Source organism: Arachis hypogaea, chromosome 4 (genome assembly GCF_003086295.3).
Source record: "Arachis hypogaea cultivar Tifrunner chromosome 4, arahy.Tifrunner.gnm2.J5K5, whole genome shotgun sequence".
NCBI classification, from domain to species: Eukaryota; Viridiplantae; Streptophyta; class Magnoliopsida; order Fabales; family Fabaceae; genus Arachis; species Arachis hypogaea.
In genome coordinates this window covers 48,943,390-48,952,412 of record NC_092039.1, presented here as the reverse complement: position 1 = coordinate 48,952,412, position 9,023 = coordinate 48,943,390, and the positions used below count along the sequence as shown (strand labels likewise).

The 9,023-nt window shown below is 37.8% G+C and overlaps 1 non-coding gene across 1 annotated transcript; it reads right to left on the bottom strand.

Annotated features, from left to right (window-relative positions):
* Positions 1–6,792: 6,792 nt before the first annotated feature.
* Positions 6,793–6,901, bottom strand: LOC112798885 (small nucleolar RNA R71). Its single transcript, XR_003200482.1, has one exon. It is a non-coding gene; the product is annotated as a small nucleolar RNA R71 (small nucleolar RNA).
* Between the last annotated feature and the right edge of the window lie 2,122 nt (positions 6,902–9,023).

Genomic DNA, 9,023 nt, shown 5'->3' with positions numbered 1-9,023 from the left:
TTGTAACCTAGCTTCTCTTAATTTTCTCTTCAGAGTCCTTTCAGGTTCTGGATCAATTTCAACAAGAGTGCCTTTTTTCTTGTTCCTGCTCATATAAAAGAGAAGAAAACAAGAAAAGAAGAGGAATCCTCTATGTCACAGTATAGAGATTCCTTTATGTTAGTAGAAGAAGAAAGGGGATAAGAGTGAAGAAGAATGGGTTCGGATTTTTAGATGAAGAGAGGTGAAGAGAAGTGTTAGTAAATAAATAATTAAATAGAATGAGAAAAGAGATGAAGAATTTCGAAAATAATTTTAAAAAGGTGTTAGTAATTTTTGAAAATTAGAGATAAGATAAGATTAAAATTAAAATATAAAACAATTAGAAAGAAATTTTTTTGAAAAAGAGAGAAGTATTTTCGAAAATTAGAGAGGGATAGGTAGTTAGTTAGTTTTGAAAAAGATAGGAAACAAACAAAAAGTTAGTTAGTTGATTGAAAAAGATATTAAAATCAAATTTGAAAAAGATAAGAAGATAAGATGTTAGATAAGATATTTTGAAATCAAATTTTGAAAAAGATAAAATTTTTGAAAAAAATAAGATAAAAGATAAAAAGATTTAATTTTTTAAATTTAAAATTACTTACTTCACTAACAAGAAACTACAAGATAAGATTCTAGAACTTAAAGATTGAACCTTTCTTAACAAGAAGGTAACAAAATTCAAATTTTTTAATCAATCACATTAATTGTTAGCTAATTTTTGAAAATTTGATATAAAGATAAGAAAAAAATTTTGAAAAAAATTTTGAAAAAGATTTTTGAAATTTTCAAAAAATGGAAAAAAATGAAAAGATATAATTTTTGAAAAAAAAGATTTTGAAAAGATATGATTTTTAAAATTGAAATATTGACTTGACTTGTAAGAAACAACTAATTTTTAAAAATTTTTGACCAAGTCAACTCAAAATTTCGAAAATTTGGAGGGAAATAAGGAAAAGATATTTTTTTTATTATTTTTGAATTTTTAAAGATGAGAGAGAAAAACATAAAAATGACCCAAAATATGAACATTTTGGATCAAACACATAATGCATGCAAGAACACTATGAATGTCAAGATGAACACCAAGAACACTTTGAAGATCATGATGAACATCAAGAACATAATTTTGAAAAAATTTTTTATGCAAAGAAAACATGCAAGACACCAAACTTAGAAATTTTTACTGCTTAAAAAATATGAATGCAAAGATGCACATGATAAACAACAAATAACACAAAACAAGAAATCATCAAGATCAAACAAGAAGACTTGTTAAGAACAACTTGAAGATCATGAAGAACACTATGAATGCATGGAATTTTCGAAAAATGCAAGAAAAATTTTTAAAGCATGCAATTGACACCAAACTTAAAAATTGACTCAAGACTCAAACAAGAACACAAAATATTTTTAGTTTTTATGATTTTATTAATTTTTTTGGATTTTTATTAATTTTTTTCGAAAATATTTTTAGAAAAACGAAAAAGAAAAATTTTGAAAAAGTTTTTGAAAAGAAAATTACCTAAACTGAGCAACAAGATGAACCGTCAATTGTCCATACTCGAACAATCCCCGACAACGGCGCCAAAAACTTGGTGGACGAAATTGTGACCCTCTTTGTATTTGCATGAGATTTATTTAATGGCTATTGATTATGTGTGGACACAACTCCGTTCATCTTAACCAGCAAGTGTACTGGTCGTCCAAGTAATAGCTTACGTGAGTAAGGGTCGATCCCACAGAGATTGTTGGTATGAAGCAAGCTATGGTCACCTTGTAAATCTCAGTCAGGCGGATTCAAGTATAATTGGATTATTGGTTTAAATTTGATTAATGGAATAAATAGAAAATAAAGATAAATAAACTAAGATAGAAATACTTATGTAAATTAATGGTGGGAATTTCAGATAGGCGTATGGAGTTGATGTGCTCCTCTCGAATTTCTACTTTCTTATTACATTCATCCAATCCTTCTTACTCCTTTCCATTGCAAGCTGTATGAAGGGCATCACCGTTGTCAATGGCTACATCCCATCCTCTCAGTGAAAATGGTCCTATGCTCTGTCACAGCACGGCTAATCATCTGTCGGTTCTCAATCAGGTTGGAATAGAATCCCTTGATTCTTTTCCGTCTGTCACTAACGCCCAGCCTTCAGGAGTTTGAAGCTCGTCACAGTCATTCAATACCGAAATCTTACTCGGAATACCACAGACAAGGTTAGACTTTCCAGATTCCCGGAATTCTACTCGGAATACCACAGACAAGGTTAAACTTTCCGGATTCCCATGAATGCTTCCATCTATCTAGCTTATACCACGAAGATTCTGTTGCGGAATCTAAGAGATATGTGCCCGGCCTAAGGTAGAACGGAAGTGGTTGTCAATCATGCGCGTTCATAGGTGAGAATGATGATGAGTGTCATGGATCATCACATTCATGAAGTTGAAGTGCAACGTATATCTTGGAATAAGAATAAAAGTGAATTGAATAGAAAATCATAGTAATTGTATTGAAACTTGAGGTACAGCAGAGCTCCACACCCTTAATCTATGGTGTGTAGAAACTCCACCGTTGAAAATACATAAGTGAAAGGTTCAGGCATGGTCAAATGGCCAGCCCCCATGAAGGTGATCAAAAGACCGAATGGTCAAAAGATTACTAATACACTAGTAAAAAGTCTTATTTATACTAAACTAGCTACTAGGGTTTACATGAGTAAGTAATTGATGCATAAATCCACTTCCAGGGCCCACTTGGCGTATGTTTGGGCTGAGCTTGATCTATCCACAAGCTGAGGCTTTTCTTGGAGTTGAACGCCAAGTTATAACGTGTTTTGGGCGTTCAACTCCGGATCATGACGTGTTTCTGGCGTTTAACTCTAGACAGCAGCATGTACTTGGCGTTCAACGCCAAGTTACGTCGTCAATTTCCGAATAAAGTATGGACTATTATATATTGCTGGAAAGCTCTGGATGTCTACTTTCCAACGCCATTGAGAACGCGCTAATTGGAGTTCTGTAGCTCTAGAAAATCCATTTCGAGTGCAGGGAGGTCAGATTCCAACAACATCAGCAGTCCTTTTGTCAGCCTTTTTCAGAGTTTTGCTCAAGTCCCTCAATTTCAGCCAGAAATTACCTGAAATCACAGAAAAACACACAAACTCATAGTAATGTCCAGAAATTTGAATTTAACATAAAAAGTAATGAAAACATCCCTAAAAGTAGCTTGAACTTACTAAAAACTACCTAAAAACAATGCCAAAAACCGTATAAATTATCCGCTCGTCAGCCCCTTAGGAGGAACTTGAGAAGATCCCTCCCTCCAGCCTTAGCCAAAATGTTCTGGGTAGCGGTAGCCTTCCTTGCCTTCTTAAAGGCTTTCATGGAATCATTGGTCTTTGCCATCTCTGAAAAAATAAATCAACCAAAAAATGAGTTACAAACTGGAAGGAGAAATAGCAAAAATAAACAAAACAGAGCAAAAAGAAGTCGGTCACTACCCAACGTAGTTCGGACAAGAGTGGGGTCCCCCAAAAATTTCTTTGTATTGAGATGAGGAGGTTCCCCCAAATATCTTCCAATACATTTACAAAAGCAAACTCGACCCCGTCAAGCATCTCCCACGAGTATCGAGACACCACAACATTCTTTTGCCAGCACAAGGGGAAGGCAAGTTCATTATTCAATTCCAAGAAAAATGGTCGAGCTCCCTCAACAGCTCGGACTTTAAAAAAGTAATTCTTAAAATCCCTAAAGGACTCGTCATACATAGCAAACACTTTATGCCCTTGGGCAGACCAAAAGGAAATCAACGAATCTTTCTTTTTTGAAGAAATCCCGGTCTTAGTCAAAACAAAAAGATAAAGAAAGAGAGTCTGAGAAGGTTTAATGTCCAACTCTTGGCAAAGCAACTGAAAGATCTTGATAAAATCCCAGGAGTTCGGATGAAGCTGGGATGGAGCTACGTTACACGACCACAACAAGTCGGTTTCAAAGGAGGTAAAAGGAAGGGTGATGTTCATTTTATTGAAAAAGTAGTCGTAAGCATAAAAGAAGGGGCATTCCCCCTGGGTCAGAGCTAAAAAACAAACCCTTTCATCTGAGTCAGGCGCTACCAATTCATAGTTTTTCTCCTGATCCCTGCTACTACAGATTCGATGTTGTTTTCTAAGCTCCGCACAGAACTTAGAATTAACTACGGAAACACACATCAGGACGAAGGAGTCCAACCAGTCAGACATACCCTCAGGAACCTTGGAAGACGTCTCGACAATATTTTTGCGAGAAGACATGGTCAACTAGTCCTACAGCAAAGAAAAAAGAGAGAAAGTGTTCATACCCTGAGTCAAGTTGTCCGACCCGGGATGATTAGCAATGAGGCGACCGACCTCTTCAGGCCAAACTACCCGACCTCTTCTCAAATAGCTCGGCCAAGCTGCTAGGAAAGCCCAATAAAGGGCCCAAACAGAGGAACACGACCCAAATCCAAGGGTAGCCTAAAGCCTATAGAGATAAGGGCGGTTCCCTTGAAGATAAGACTACCTCGCTTGAAGATAAGATAAAGATAAGATAAGATAACTAACTTATCTTATCTGAGAAGGTCACTCTACACCATTATAAATACATTGGAGCACCCAGGTATAACTCATACTCTGATTCTACTAAAAACCTGCTTAATACTTTTGCTAACTTAAGCATCGGAGTCCCTTGCAGGTACCACCACCCTCCGGTGATGAAGGATCAGCACCATCATCAAGTCTAGTAAGTCGAACACATCAGCTCCGACCCGTACAGGAGATCTCATCCGAGATCGACCTACAGTTTCAGGTAACCCTCGAAACAGAAGGATTACTAAATAAACAACTCAGTTATAACAAAGAAAACAGCTCGGACGAAAACATACACAATAGCAAAAGGAAACCCCAGGACACAACCCAAAGTCCAAGGACATCCTTTGGAGGCAGTGACAGAGCAAGGACTTAGAAAAATCTACAAGGCTACATCCCAACAAAACTCTCAGCAAAGAAAATAATCCTCTTCCAACAAGCAACACTCCGATAGGAAAATCGTAAAATAATAAAAAAATATCAAAAAACAAAAAAAGGCACAACCTTCTCTCAAAGTCAGACGGTTCAGCATTTTCACTAAAGGGAAATCATCAAAGGCGCAAATCAAGAAAATACAATCAAGAAGATAAATCAGCAGTCAAAACCCTAACTAGCAGGAAGCACGAAAAAGTCATGACAGAATTCTCAGAGCAACCCATTTGACCAGATACACGACAAAAGCAGAAAAGATTCAAGCTTTCACAAAACAAAGAACAAAACTTTTCAAAAGTAAGTGCGGAAAGAATGAAGAAAAAAGAAAACCAACCTGCAAAAAGGAAGGAGACGATGAATGCTGAAGAGATTGAAGACAGGAAGCGAGACTAGGAATCACCTTTCAAACAAGTGAAGCACCAACAATCACCAATGGCGCCACAAAGAGGAGCGTGAAAATGCGAAAACAAAAGTCCCAGGCAAGCCAAACGAAATAGAAGAATAAAGAGAAAAGGGGAAGTTACAGCAAGCAAGAGAAAGAGAAACAGAAAAGAGAAAGCTTTGATGTAATTCAAAATGAAATAAGAAAGCGGGAGGCAAAAGAAACGGAACGTCAAGGAGTTAATGGGGCGTTAAAAACCCTCGCACGTTCCCAAGGCAAGAAACACCTATTTTCAAAAATTAAAGAGGTAAAAGAAAAACGCTCCGCATTCAAAGGGAAGCTCTATAAAAAGATATCAACAAATTCTCGAGCTCGGCTTCTCCAGAGAAGGATCGAAGTCCTAAAACTAAGGACTCGACCTCAAAAGGAAGACCACACTCAAGCAGGGGTACTGTTTATACCCAGGTCGAGCTGTCCGACCTGGATTGATTGACGACAAGTCGACCGACCTCTTCAGGTCAGGACTATCCGAGCTCTTCTCAAAAGAGCTCGGCCAAATCACTAGGAAAGCCCAAAATAGGGCCCAAACAGAGGAGCACGACCTAAATCCAAAAGGCAGCCCAAAGCCTATAGAGATAAAGGCGGTCCCCTTGAAGATTAGATGACATCACTCAAAGATAAGATAAGATAAGATAACTATCTTATCTCTAGAAAGGTCACTCCATACTATTATAAATACACTGGAGCACCCAAGTATAACTCATACTCTGATTCTACTAAAATCTTGCTTAATACCCTTGCTAACTTAAGAATCAGAGTCCCATGCAGGTACCACCACCCTCCGGTGACAAAGGATCAGCACCACCACCAAGTCCAACAAGTCAGACACGACGGCTCCGGCCACCATTGTCTGGGATTGACCTACAATTTCAGGTAACCCTCGGAACAGCAACCAATCCCAATGATAGAGGAGATGCAAGGAAGGTTCAAGGTGACTTTGCTGCACCCACTTCTGACTTCTATGGATGGAGCATCTCTATACCTACCATTGGTGCAAACAACTTTGAGCTGAAGCCTCAACTGATCACTCTAGTACAATAGAACTACCATTTTCATGGACTTCCACAGGAAGATCCCAACAGATTCATCTCTGATTTCTTGCAGATATATGATACTGTCAAGACTAATGGAGTGGATCCAGAGATTTACAAGCTTATACTTTTTTCCTTTGCTGTATGGGACAAAGCTAGGCTCTGACTGGACTCTCAGCCTAAGGAAAGCCTAGACTCTTGGGAGAAGGTGGTCAATGCATTCTTGACCAAGTTCTTTCCTCCTCAAAAGCTGAACAAGCTTAGAGTGGAAGTTTAGACCTTTAGACAGAAAGAGGGTGAATTCTTCTACGAAGCTTAGGAGAGGTACAAGCAACTAATCAGAAGGTGCCCTCCTAACATGATTTCAGACTGGACCATGCTGGATATCTTCTATGATGGCCTCTCTGAATTGTCCAAGATGCCATTGGACCACTCTACTGGTGGATCACTCCACTTGAAGAAAATGCCTGAAGAGGCACATGAACTCATTGACATGGTTGCAAACAACCAATTCATGTACATTTCTGAGAGGAACCTTATGAACAATGGGGTGACTCAGAAGAGAGGAGTCTTGGAGGTTGACACTCTGAATGCCATATTGGCTCAGAACAAGATCTTGACCCAACAGATCAACATGATCTCTCAGCATCTGACTGGATTGCAAGCTGCAGCTGGCAGCACTCAAGAGACATCCTTTGCAAGAGAAGCCTATAATCCAGATCAACCCATGATGAAAGAGGTTAACTATATGGGAAATTCCTCAAGGAATCCCATCAAGGAGCCTTATGGAAACACCTACAACTCATCTTAAAGGAATCATCCTAACTTTTCATGGAGAGATCAACAGAAGCCTCAGCAAGGCTTCAATGATAATCAAGGTGGAAGAAACCAAAATAGGTTCAATAAAAGACAATTCTCACCTTCTCAGCAACAGATGGAGAATTCTAAGCAGAGTCTCTCTGACTTAGCCACCATAGTCTCCGATCTCTTTAAGAATACTCACAGTTTCATGAAAGAGACTAGGTCCTCCGTCAGGAATCTGGAGGTACAGATTGGTCAAATGAGCAAGAGGATCCCTGAGATCCCTAGCACTCTTCCAAGTAATACTAAAGTAAACCCAAGGGAAGAGTGCAAGGCCCTCATTATAGAAGCTGATGTTAATCAGTAGCTAAGAGAACGGGGGTTGAATCTTAGCCCCTTTTTTTTCTGAATCTCAATCTCTGATTTTTCCACCAAACTTTAGGAGATATTTCTTCTTTTTTCTCGTGTCGAGTTGAAAGACACTTTTGTTTTATCTCGTGCCGAGTTGAGAGACACTTTGGTTTTCATCTCCTAATTAACAGAAACAGAGAAAGGAGTAGAAAAGAAGAATTAACACCAGATATATCCTGGTTCGGCCACTAGGTGAATATAGCCTACATCCAGTTTCCATCACAATAATGATAGTATTTCACTATGTTATCACAACATTACAAACACCAATTTTTCCCTAGGACAAATCCAGATTTTACACCAATCCAATTTTGACTGACTCAAAACTTAGCTTTCAACCGCAAAGTGCTAACCCAATTTGCAAAGGAATCCCTACAGGAACATGAAACACAACAGAAAGATGTGCAAAGCACTCTGAGACATCTATGGCTTTTTATCTAATTTTGATCACTGGCTTTTTCCTCTCACTGTCTTTTTCTTACAAGCCTCACCATATTTGTCTTTTTTACAATGAGACTCAGACAGACTGTAACAACCCATTTTTCGAGTACGCAAGATCTTTTTTGAAAGTACGGATTTCTCCAGAAGATCATTAAGGGGAGAACCTCTTCTATATCATCAAGTATCTCAATACTCATTGTCATTATATTATCTTTAATTTAGGACCGTAGTAGAGATAAGCCCGACAACAAAATCACAAAGAGCCTAGTTTTTGAACCGTATCGGTTAGGAGTTTTGATTGTAGTTTTCGTAAATAGTCTCTGTTTGATGAACCGGACATGATTCATGAGAAAAAGAGAGATAATAGTATAATACTATCATTATAGTAGTATTAGAAGATGCTTACATGATATTATAAGGTTAGCTGGTCTGTTTTAGTTAAAAATAGGAAATCGGTTTAACTGGGTTCACAGTTTACTGGTGCAGCTTAGCACCAGCACTCCCTGATGACTTTAGCAATGCTAAGGCCTCATAAGACATGTTCTATTCTCATAATAAATATGTTACTAGTTTTATTTATTCTAGTAGCTCAAAAAATAATTTTTAGAGATGTTTTTACGTCTGTTCCGATCTACCTAGTTTTAGTAGTTATACACCTGAGATATTTTAATATTATTTTAACCCACCTCCAAGCCAACAAATCACAACTCACCCTACACCCCCAAAATCCCCAAGTATGTTTCATTTTCACTTTGTGGCCGAAATTTCCAAGAGAAAAAAAGAGAGAAAAGTTCTTAGTTCCAAATCTTCAAAGCTTGATTTCTTCTGAACTAA